This window comes from Bombyx mori, chromosome 14, assembly GCF_030269925.1.
Source record: "Bombyx mori chromosome 14, ASM3026992v2".
Classification (NCBI taxonomy): domain Eukaryota; kingdom Metazoa; phylum Arthropoda; class Insecta; order Lepidoptera; family Bombycidae; genus Bombyx; species Bombyx mori.
The window spans coordinates 3,047,003-3,060,040 of NC_085120.1; the positions used below are offsets into that span (position 1 = coordinate 3,047,003).

The 13,038-nt window shown below is 38.1% G+C and overlaps 1 protein-coding gene across 3 annotated transcripts in view; it reads right to left on the reverse strand.

Annotated features, from left to right (window-relative positions):
* Window positions 1-4,888, reverse strand: part of LOC110386795 (mucin-2) — an 86,291-nt gene extending 81,403 nt beyond the window's left edge. For all 3 annotated transcript variants that reach the window (XM_062672008.1, XM_062672007.1, XM_062672006.1), the window contains exon 1: window positions 4,758-4,888. The gene's annotated coding sequence lies outside the window, so the exon portion shown is untranslated. The remainder of the gene's footprint in view (window positions 1-4,757) is intronic.
* Between the last annotated feature and the right edge of the window lie 8,150 nt (window positions 4,889-13,038).

The following is a 13,038-nucleotide window of genomic DNA, read 5'->3' on the forward strand; positions in this document are numbered from 1 at the left end:
ATTTCATTCAAAAGGGATACAAAGTTTTTACTTCACGTATTAATATATAGATGACGTTGAAATCTCTAGATGGTTTATCAACGATTTTTTCGACGAACTTTGGTTTAAATTTTATAAAACAAAAGAGTAACTATAACATATTGGTATCGTATTAATCTATCTTTTGAGGTATTAGCGATCGAGGTCTAATTTCGATGATTCTCCAAACACAAGTATCTATTTAAGTAATTTACATATATGCATATTATGTGTATATGAAACTATCTTGTTATGTATCCTACATAACTATTTTATTTGTAACTGGAAAATCTACTCTCTTATTGAAGATGGGTCGGCCCGAATTAGGGTTAGAGTTAGGGATATTTAGTAATCTGTGGTTAGGGTTTGGGTCAGAGTTAATACCATTAGGTAAAAACGCCACAGCTTTTGAGACTATAGTTCGAAGCTTGGCTTGTATTATTTTAACATACTCTTGAGACCGTCATTGCTTCAGAGATTAGAAGATAGGCTTCTCATTTGTTACATCTTTCGAGTGACCTAATACTCAAAAACCGATCTAAAATGAAATATAAGTAAAGTTTTCTCAATATATTGTACCTCCGCAAGCATTGACAAATCGTAATGACTTTACCATTAATATTTTTGCTAATGTATCAACTGCGTATTAAAATAGCAAACCGTTTTAAGATTCTATTTATTTAGCGTAACAATTAAAATGCGACCTTCAACGTTCCACCACTGAGTATATATTTCGTAATTGTTTTTATTTGATTATCTTGATCTGGATAGGAAACGCATCCTTAGAGTAAGTAGCAGTCGACCTCAGAGAAAAACAAAGGGGTCAAGATTTAAAAATCTTCGACTATGAGCCGAATCGAGTAACTTGTTAAGGTAACTCGGGAGATGATAGATAGGGCTGTAGGGCTGACACTCTGAAGATTTTTTTAATTTTTTATATTGTTTAAAATTGTACCTTCAATAGAGAGTTTTTTTTATTATTATTTGAAATTGCACCTTTAAAATGATTACCCAAAATCAGCGTCAAATTTATATTCGCAAAATATTTATTAATTATGAATTCTTAGAAATCTCTTTGAATTTACTGCAAATTGTGGCGACAGTTTTTTTCATAAGGACGTTCAGAAGCGTTTTACGGAACCCTGTAGAGGTTATTAAGTAGACTCATATTTGGATTCATTTTCATTATTGTACACCAAAACAATGTTAAACTTTCAATGCAAAAAAAGTACAATTGGCGGTCTTATCGCTAAGAGCGATCTCTTCCAGACAACCATGAGGTAGACAAGAATCATTTAGAAAACTGCTTACTGACTTCTTAGATGTAAAATTCTTAACCAGATCATAATTCACCACAATTTTCCACCACCCATCACAATTTTTTAGTCTTTTGTTATAAAGTCTAATGAAAGTTTCAAATATTATTATTATTATTATTATGTTCTATCATATGTATTTACTGGTGGTAAAACCTCTTGTGAGTCCGCACGGGTACCACCACCACCACGCCTATTTCTGCCATGAAGCAGTTATGCGTTTTGGTTTGAAAAGTGGGGTTGCCGTTGTAACTATACTTGAGACCTTAAAACTTATATCTCAAGGTCGGTGGCACATTTACGTTGTAGATGTCTATAGGCTCCAGTAACCACTTAACACCAGATGGACTGTGCGCTCGTCCACCAATCTAAGTGTAATAAAGCTTACTATAAAGTCAATGGTTATCTAGAAGATTGCACAAAGTGGGAATGAGTTGCTCGCTCCGGGCATTTCAATATTGCAATAATTGTTACGTTACAATACTCCTTGTAAAAATGAATATTTAAAAAAAATCTAATATTAAATTTTTTTAATCTAATATTTACAAAAGAGACTTGTCCGCTGAGTTTCTTGTCAGTTCTTCTCAGGACAGAGGCTAGTTCTTGTGAATTGGCGGTAGTTCTTTTTGACGTTCAACCAGTATGTACTTTCATTTATGTTGAATAATTATTTGTTTGTATTGATTTGATTTGATTTAAGCAATACAAATATATATATATATATATATATATATATTATCTTAAAATTTCGAGATTTTTCTTCATAAAAAATTAGGGAACGCGTCAACCCTATTCAAAACCCACAACAATAGATTGCGATGTTTCGTACACGACGCGTTTATGAACTAAGAATTCTCATCAATGCAACATTTACGTAGAGCGTTCTGTGCACTACTATATAGTTAAGTAATAGGACGGAAAATGAAGAAGCGGAGCCCCGTGACCCGGGTCTGGTTCGCACTGCACTTTCTACTTTGTGTGACACAACGCGTCCCCGAAATCGAAGATAAGATGCATTGTAACACGATAAAGTATTTCTATGTCTATGTTCATATGCGCTTCGACTTAAACGCCCGTCTATATACGGTGGGATGAGTGGACGAGCTCACAGCCCACCTGGTGTTGAGTGGTTACTAAAGCCCATAGACATCTACAACGTAAATGCGCCACCCACTTTGAGAAATGAGTTCTAAGGTCGCAATATAGTTACAACGGCTGCCCCACCTTTCAAACCGAAACGCATTACTGCTTCACGGCAGAAATGAGCTGGGTGGTGGTACCTACCCGCGCGAACTCACGAGAGATCCTACCACTAGTAAAAATATGTGAGAGCGGCTGGCAATATTATCACGCTCATGACTACTCATTGTTAGGTAATAATTAGAAACCGGGGCAGAAGGTAATGTTCTTAATATTCAGTTTTACAATGTATTGATTGACCCAACACAGTTCCCAGGATAACTCCGAACAACTCAATGAAGGGACAGAGCAGTCTGCTTGCCAGTTTTGTTTAATTCTACCCTACTACTGTATACGCATTCAACATCTATGTATTTTTAAGACTGTAATCATTACCCGGATATGGCGTATATTAATTTTTATTCCACTTCATACGGCTTAATATGAATCTGCAAACTTAATGCCTTAGGTATTATCTATCAGTCAGCGAAGAAACACGCCGAAAAGAGCGTAATAAGTGCATTGGTTGATAAATTCAAGGAAAAATAATTACTATATATGTTACAATAAAGCTTCTTTCTCTAGTTTCGTAGTGATATTTTTATTTATTTATTGCTCAAATAGGTGGACGAGCTCACGGCCCATATGATGTTAAATGGTTACCGGAGCTCATAGAAATCTACAACGTAAATACTGCCGCTCACCTTGAGACATGAGTTCTAAGGTCTCACTTTTAACAGTACAACGGCGGCCCCACCCTTCAAACTGAAACGCATTACTGCTTCCTAGACGTCCTACCACCAGTAATAATGATAGCGGTATTCACGTTGTAATCTCTTTGAGCTCCGCTGATCACTTAAGACCAGATGAACATATTCAAAACACCTCTAAATATTACCCAAATAGTGATAAAGATGTCTTAAACATACCTTCACTATTATACATCTTACATTTATAGCAGATATATGGAAATATGCGAGGTGTGTTTTTAATGTATTGATAATGGTAATTTGAGTTTTACTTTATGGTAGACCTTGAGATGTAGGTGGAAGACTCGTCACGGTAGGATGAAGGAATTTCTAAACTATACTACCTATTAACATATAATTAAGTATATATTTAACAAATTTTATTGTAATTTGTTTTGCACAGGTGGACGGACGAGCTCACAGCTCACCTAGTGTTAAGTGGTTAGCGGAGCCCATAGACATCTACAACGTAAATACTGCCACCCACCTTGAGATATGAGTTCTAAAGTCGCAGTATAGTTACAACGGCTGCCCCGCCCTTCAAACCGAAACGCATTACTGCTTCGCAGGCAGAAATAGGCAGGGTGGTGGTACCTACCCATGTGGATTTACAAGAGGTCCTACCACAAGTAATAACACAAATGATTTTTATTGCATGTTTGTTTGCTACTGTACTTTTTTTTTAAACATTTCTTACTCAGATACTTTGTAGCCTGAATTAACATAGAGGATTATTTTATCACGGTGATATGACCCGGGCAACACCAGGTGTATCTGTTAAATAGGACAATTCGTTAGCTGATTCACGATTTTACGTACCAACGCATCTACTAATCAACTAGGAGTATAAGGACTAGAGTATGACGTAACTCTTTATCCCGGGAAAATGTTTCAGATTATCTGGATAAAAAACTTAACACGGGTCAAACCGCGAGTCGCGTCTATTATGTAATAATAATAATAATAAACGTTTCAAAGTCATCGGTCCCAGGTCAAAGTTTTTATTCTAAATTTAAAATTTCTCTCACAAAGATATTGTCCAGGATTCACCATTGAACTTTGCTGTCATTAACCATTCGATTCACAAATCAAGCGACAAAGTCTGTCCGAAAATTATTTATTACTCGACTGTACTCTTTGTAGTCAGTAAATATTGAATTATTTTAATAATTAATACATATTTACTAAATTTAAAATAATAATAACAAAAAAGTCGCCGAAACCGGCTTCATGGTTATTTGAACTGAATAATTTATCGAATATGTTTTTGTTGTTTTGTATTTAATCTGCAATCTAATTAAAAATAAAAGTCCATTCGCATGCAATAATGTGTAATAAGCTTAAATTGTTCGCGCGTTGAAGTCTTTTGAACGGCGCACCCAATGTAAGTTTTCCTTTCGATAAACCACATAAATTTATAAGAAAATATTTACAAAAAAAAAAATAACAACCTCTTTGTTAATTTTTTTTTTGTATTAACTATAAATAATCTCACCTGGATACAAATAAAAAAAAAATTCACACCAACACTACTACTACTGCACACACACTTTTACGTATTCTCAGAATGTTCGGCGGCGTTTCACTCGGTCAGGTCACAGTGCGTGCGCGGGTGTCATCCGACTCGCGCGAGTTCACAGCGCGAGTCTTTATATAGCTTCAGCTGCAGCGACCCGCGTGACGTCACTAATGCACCTGATTTCTTACCGGGCCTAAAACAATGAGATGCATCATTGACTAGCGGCAATGATAAATAGGGTACCTCGTGAGGCCCTTCGAAATTTGTTGAAGAAATTATACATCGAATCATTAATGACCTTATTGCGCCACTTTGAGAAGGCGGCACGACATGAGAACCCTCTTGTCGTGACCACTGGAAACTGTATACCCGATCCTGTAGACCGAATGGTAAACAGTCGACATCGCCCAAAACACGTCATTGCGGATCTTCCCGATCCATTAACGGTGTTTTTAGGTACCACAAGCACCGGTCACCGTGCTTGTTGACCCCGTCACTTGCGACGAAGGGCTCGACGAGCGAATTAACCCATAGACACAGCCCACTTAGTTTCTCGCCGGATCTTCTCAGTGGGTCGCGTTTCCGATCCGGTGGTAGATTCTGCGAAGCGCTACTCTTGCTAGAGCCAGTGTTAGTAATACTCCGGTTTGAGCCCCGTGAGCTCACCTACACGTTAGGGTGAAGCTGAAATAGCCTCTCAAGGCTATTAGCATAGGTAGGAAATATTAATTAAATTATGAAAGGTTTTTTATCATTGTCAACAAACGTGCTGTAATATTCGAAAGAGTGAATCTTTTCAAAAGTTAATACGCCCCGTATATTCGTATCGAGCGATGCAACTTTACTGAGGTTCTAAAATATACGACATATTTCTTATCATTTCAGCATAAGGTGATGATAGCATTGTCATTGTCAAAGTTAACTTACTTAATTTTTTTGCGAGTTAAGTTTCCTGTGTACGATGTAAGTGTCCGAACTAGGTGGCTAGGCCAGGTGGTGAGAAATTAGCTAAGAATTTGACTGCAACTGCTTCATGAAAGAACCTGAACTAGAATCGCGACTCACTCAAGAGATCAAGGTTGGTTTTTTTTTTTTTATTGCTTAGATGGATGGACGAGCTCACAGCCCACCTGGTGTTAAGTGGTTACTGGAGCCCATAGACATCTACAACGTAAATGCGCCACCCACCTCGAGATATAAGTTCTAAGATCTCAGTATAGTTACAACGGCTACCCCACCCTTCGAACCGAAACGTGTGGTGTCTTCGACAAACTGGAAGGTTACAATATCACTTAACGCCTAGTGGATATATATATACCAGATATACAACATTTGTGTGGATGGAGAAAATCGCAGACCTCAAATAAATAAGGTCAGACTCTGATTGCTGTTGGAATATAACATCAGTTTGGATCGGAAATAAGCCGTCGGAAAACGTTTCCTGCTGAAGTCTGTAGTCGAATTTAAATTGGACATTACTAATGAATGAAGGAAGGAAGTTTTGACCGCGAGAGCCCTCCTACTCTGATAGTTCTAACCCCGGGTGGAGATCGGACGTCGGGTGTGAGAGTGCAAGGTGGAGTGAAATCGTTTGTGTTGGAGGACGAAAGGTTATTGCAAGGAAGCTGTTGGGAATTTGCTTTGTGAACTCAATAGACTGTGGTAGCCGCTAAAAAACAGATGGGCCACGAAATCAAACACTTGAAACACAGATTCCTACCATCAGTGTTAAATGTCGCCTTATCATGAGATAAGGTGATAGAGATATTTGGTGATAGAGATTTGGTGTGAGTTTTACTACTCTCCTTGTGTTATGTCTATCTATAGGGGGGGGGGGGGTTTCTTTGCTATTAAATACTTTGATTTGATCACCACTGTAGTCCTGATCATACAGGAGTCGCAGCAGTGGGCTATAGATGACAATTTATCTTTAACCTTTTGTTTGCTATCCGAATAGTCACGAAGCACCACATGAGCGCATCTTGTGTAGTCGAATATTAAATATTTAATGTTAGTTATGATTTAAAAAAAAAACGTGATCTCGCCTACCCCACGACGATGCTCTTGAGATTACAAATTCACAAATAATTACATACAAAAGTTCAAATCCAACAATGATCTGTTCCATTGAGCTATTGTTCGTGATATTACATGTAAGAAGTTATACAAGAATCTTCTATTAATGATCAACGCTCAGCTAACCATTTCGGCACGAATGAGTCATAAGAACATAATACTCAAAGATGATGTAATATTAAAAATGTTGTTTGTAAAGCAATATAAAAAAGGTTCAAATGTTTGAGACGATTTTTTATACCTCTTTTGGGTGGCGGTGAGTCGGGGAAATACATCATATTCTCAAAGAGTTAGATTAGGTGTTGTTTTCACAGTAAAAGCAAAAACATAGAAATTGGTAAATTAAAACAAATATATTCTTAATAATGCCTTACATAATTATATGTGACGTATATGACTGAGTGCTTGCTGAGAGCTTATAGTGCTGAGCTTATACAGCTATTGCTGAGTTTCTCAAGAAAAGCAGACCTTAACTGAGGTTGAAGAAATGAAAATACACAGGCGAACTTATCTTGAACACAAAGATACTGACTATGGGGTTTCTATTTCTATCAGCCCACAGACGTCTATATTCCTGGACATAGGCCTCCCCCAAGCCCCACCCTAAAAATCGGACTATGGGGTTATTTTTCTCAAAATCGGCGGTTCGTCTGACAACAATTGAAATTAATTGAAAAAAAATTCTAATGGTGTTCCTGTCTGGTTTGTTGATCCTTCACCCGCAATGTATTACAACTAAGTTAAAATACATCAGTGAGGTCAACAGTCGCACGCGATCGCTCGATCGTTATGAAAATTGATTACATTCGCATTCAAACCTGGATTTCGGATAGGTTTTCTCGAATCGTAATTCTATTCTCCAATCTCTGAATCTTGGAATAACAGTTTCCTGAACTAAATGCATTCTAGCAAGTCTCTTACTACGTTTACATATTATGTAAAACGGACGACAACCTGGTCTGCTTAGTGAACGCCTACTTTCGTACACCGCATTGTAAAGATTAATCATATATTTGTAATATTTATTGTGTAATTCTGTAGGCAGGCTCCATTAACCTTCAATCTGTTAAAGGCATCGATTTTTATGTCACCACTAAATTTACTTTATCGTTGACGATAGTTTTTCTTTATTTATTTATTTTTAACTGGTATTTCATTAAAGAGCCGGTTACGGAGGAATTTCGTGGCGAATAGCATGGTAATAAGTATCCTAATTTATTGATAGTTTGAATTTCCCTTTGAATATTTTGTTTTATGTTTGAGCGTTTTACCTAAAACAAAACTGTTATTAAACTTGTTTCTTGTTCGAAGTTGTCCTAATCGAAGCAATAAAAGGTTTTCTGCCAGGTGATTTTTTTTAAATTATATGCATAATGTCTACTAGTTAATTCCAATTTTTATTGTTTTAAATTAAAGTCCAATATCTTGATCTTTGCAACAAAGAAACGAAATTTATGGTCTTCTAGCTGACCCGGCATACTTCGTAGTGCCTCAATCGATAAATAAAACACCTAAACTTTTGTATAAAATAAACTTAAAAGAAACAAAAGGAATCCGTCCGATGGGAGGGGGGACATCAAAGGAAAAACAAAATTGTTATTTTTATTTTATTCCGAGCATTTTCATATTTATCTACCTTTTAAACCTTCTCTGGACTTCCACAAATATTATAATTCAATACCAAAATTAACCAAATCGGTCCAGCCGTTCTCGAGTTTTAGCGAGACTAACGAACAGCAATTCATTTTTATATATACATATATAAATCAGCAGCGTGATGAAAATATTCAATAATAGTTAAGAATGCACTAGGAATACAATTCGTATTTTCAGGATACTTTTTTTTTCGCCTAACTATGCGCTAGTAGCTAAAAAGGCGATTTTCCAGCTACGCCCGGATGGATAGGTGAGCTCACGGGCTCAACTTGAGAGAATTGTCTAACACTAGCCCTAGCAAGAGCAGTGCTTCGCAGAGTCTACCACCGAATCGGAATTGCGACGCACTGAGAAGATTGGGCGAGAAATTCAGTGGGCAACGTTGGCATAATTTGATGCGAGTCACAAAGGTGACATACTTATCTGATTTATTCGTAAATCAAGTTGAAATTTACTTAGGGAGATAGAATCATTGTTTGTTACTAAACAATTATTCGTTCCGATCTAAAGGGCGGCATGATCGTTCTAATGTTTTAAAGTGATTGAGGTCTACAAATACCCTCTGGGTTGCAGTTGGTCTGTTAATGCATTTTCGGTAATATAAAAAAACATTGTCAATGAACCGTAATTTGGATAGAAAAAAAATTCATTCAGTTAAAGATTACTTTCATATCCAGCATTGGTTTTTAGTAATATCCCTGCAGGATAGCCGTCGGAGCACCATGGTTCCTGAGGAACGTGGATCTTACGATGACCTGGAGCTCGATTCAGTTAGTAAGTAATGTAAGTATCTACAGTCGGCATCGCTGCGCCATTTTGAGAAAGCGGCACGACATGAGAACCCTCTCATCGTAGCCGCTGGAAACTACATACCCGACCCAGTAGACCGAATGGTAAACCGTCGACGTCGCCCAAAGCGCGTCATTACGGATCCTCCTGATCCATTAACGGTGCTTTTAGGCACCACAAGAACCGGTCACCGTCCTCGTCGAACTAACCCATAGACACAGCCCACTGAGTTTCTCGCCGGATCTTCCAGCGGGTCGCGTTTCCGATCCGGCGGTAGATTCTGCGAAGCACTGCTCTTGCTAGGGTCAGTGTTAGCAACTCTCCGGTTTGAGCCCTGTGAGCTCACCTACAAACGTTAGGGTGAAGCTGAAATAGCCTCTCAAGGCTATCAGCATAGGTAGGAAAAAAAAAGAAGGTAATATCCATACGCTTTAACATTTTGATAAACTACGTGAGTACTAGCAGAGAGTCATTAGCCAAATTACATAATTAAATTAAGATACTTTATAAGTTTAATTTGCAAACCGCTGCCTTACAATTTTTATTTCATTGAACTTGATACCAGCGCTTGATATCAGAATTCGATGTCCATTAAATTCTATATTTTTCATTTAATTAAAAATTTCCCGTGATTTCACAAAAAACAACATTATTTTAATCTATAGACTATTTTTTTTTTTTTATTGCTTAGGTGGGTGGACGAGCTCACAGCCCACCTGGTGTTAAGTGGTTACTGGAGCCCATAGACATCTACAACGTAGACGCGCCACCCACCTTAAGATACAAGTTCTAAAGTCTCAGTATAGTTACAACGGCTGCCCCACCCTTCAAACCGAAACGCATTACTGCTTCACGGCAGAAATAGGCAGGGTGGTGGTACCCACCCGCGCGGACTCACAACAGGTCCTACCACCAATAAATGCTATATAATATTAAACAAAATAATTTACATTAAAGGATTCGAGATAAAGGACATTGGCGAACAATGATTTAAATATATTTTTCTATTTTCACGTATTAATATTCAAAGTTGATGTAAAAATGCAAACTAAATCAAATTAGACTTATTGGTTCACATAAAAAAACTAATCTGACATAAATAAATTTGAATATTTTATCACAGTCCAAGCTAGACACGCACTGCACAATTTTATTATAACATAAATCTGTTTGGTTGCATGATGTTTTTAAAATATTCAAATCAATTTGTATATTTCAGTGATCACTGGTTACTTAGTTACTAATAAAGCCGTTATGAATTTTTGGGCTTTTATCATTAACTACCACCATTCTGCTTCTGTTGTAAAACTATATTTTTTATTGCTCTATTAATGATCAGATGGTAGTAGGACCTCTTGTGAGTCCACACGGGTAGGTACCACTACCTTTTCTATTTCTGCCGTGAAGCAGTAATGCGTTTCGGTTTGAAGGATGGGGCAGCCGTTGTTACTATACTGAGACCTTAGAACTTATATCTCCAGGTGGTTGGCGCATTTACATTGTAGATGTCTATCGAGTAACCACTTAACACCAGGTAGACTGTGAGCTCGTCTACCCATCTCAGCAATAAAAAAATAAAATAAGATGACTGGCGAACCATCTCATGTCAAGTGGATGTCGAAGCATACAGATATTCATGTCTTCGCCACTTAAATGATAGGACTTCCTGTGCTTGTGTCAAAAGAAGCGACAAAATCGAGGCTCATATCCCTTCACAAATAACCAATTTTTAGAAAAATAATAATAATGCAGTAAACAAATATTAACAAACGACTTCCCCGATGAAGAGTTTCGTGTAATAGCAATTAGTAAAGGTACTAACTACTAGGTACTACCATTCTGCCTATATCTGCCATCACGCAGTCACACTACCAATTTTAAAGAGAAGCCTCCCATCGTACGTTATAATTGAGACGTTGAACTCGTGTCCAAAGATGAACGCTATCAAGGATTCATGTTTTGAAGTCTATGAGTTCCGGTAATCATTAACCCTTAATTAAATCGAGTACTCTAACCGTATAGCACTATGATTATATGTATAGTTATATTACTTTACTATCCTTCAGACTTCAGAAATCCTAAAGACACAATGATTAAGTGTCTCGGCGTACCTTTTCATCGCTATTCCGACCCGGCGGTAGTTTCAACGAAGCACTGCTCTTGCTAGGGAAATTGCTAGAAGTCTCTCAGGCTTAGCCTCGTGAGCTCGCCGCTGGAGAAGCTGGCATAACCTTTCGACGCTTCCAGCAATTAGGTAAAAAAAAAAAACTGGGCAAAATAAGTAGATGGGCTAAGGAAACCGCGACCAATCAAATCAATACAGCCTTTTTTTGCCCTACCTAAGCTGATAGCCTTGAGAGGCTATGTGAGCGTAACCGGGCGAGTAAGTCACGGGCTCAAACCGGGAGTGTTGTTAACACTGGCCCTAGTAAGAGCAGTGCTTCGCAGAATCTACCACCGGATCGGAAATGCGATCCACTGAGAAGATCCGGCAAGAAACTCAGTGGGCTGTGTCTATGGATTAATTTACTCGTCGAGCTGTTCGTCGCAAGCGGCGCGTTCGGCGAGGACGGTGATCGGTGCTTGAGTTAACTAAAAGCACCGTTAATGAAATGGGAGCATCCGTAATGATGTGCTTAGGGTGACGTCGACTGTTTACCATTCGGTCCGCAGGATCGGGTATGGGAATACAGCCTAGCAACATTAAACATACACTTTTAGAGATCTTCGTAAAATGTCAGCATTATCTTCCTAATTATTCTAGTGAGACTGACCGCCTTTTTAAAAATATGTATTCACTCATCGGTCCTAAGTAAATTTTCGTGACCTAGAAATCTTAAGCAAACGAATTGTGGTCACTAAGCTTTTTTTAATGACCGTATAACCTTCAAGGTACCTAAAAAAAATTTGCGTCTTAATACATTCAGTACTTAATACAGAATGAGACACATACGCGTTGTTCCAGTCAGCGGTCAAATATTTATATATTTGAACTACTTCATAGTATGGGAAGCTTTAATAGAAGTGAAAAATATTTAATAAGAAAGGTTGTAATTTGAAACACGATGTGACGAAATAGCGACACAAAAAACGAGAATGAGATTAAATGCTTTTATTTGGAAATCCATAGACCCTAGCCAGAATTTTTCACTGCACTATGAGCTTATGAAGATTAAGATGATTAAAGGTATAGAGCGATCCTAAATATCTCTAACTACGAGTATACATCGGCTCCCATTGGAAATTGAAATGCCAGGGACTTAGCTAAGCTGCCTATCATCATCTTCATCAGCCTATAGCCGTCTACTGCTGGACATAGGCCTCTCCAATTGCTCGCCACTGGGAACGATCCTCGGTTTCTCTCATCCAGCTCCTGCCAGCCACCCTGCACAGATCTTCACTTGTCCATCACTTAATGCAAATCTCATTTGAAGAAAGATATGTCATAGCGCTCGGGAGTCTTTTTTTATTGCTTATATGGGTGGACGAGCTCACAGCCCACATGGTGTTAAGTGGTTACTGGAGCCCATAGACATCTACAGCGTAAATTCGCCACCCACCTTGAGATATAAGTTCTAAGGTCTCAGTATAGTTACATCGTCTGCCCCACCCTTTAAACCGAAACGAATTACTGCTTCACGGCAGAAATAGGCAGGGTTGTGGTACCTAACCGCGCGGACTCACAAGAGGTTCTACCACCAGTAAAAAAGTCACCGTGGACTGCTCCATACAGTTC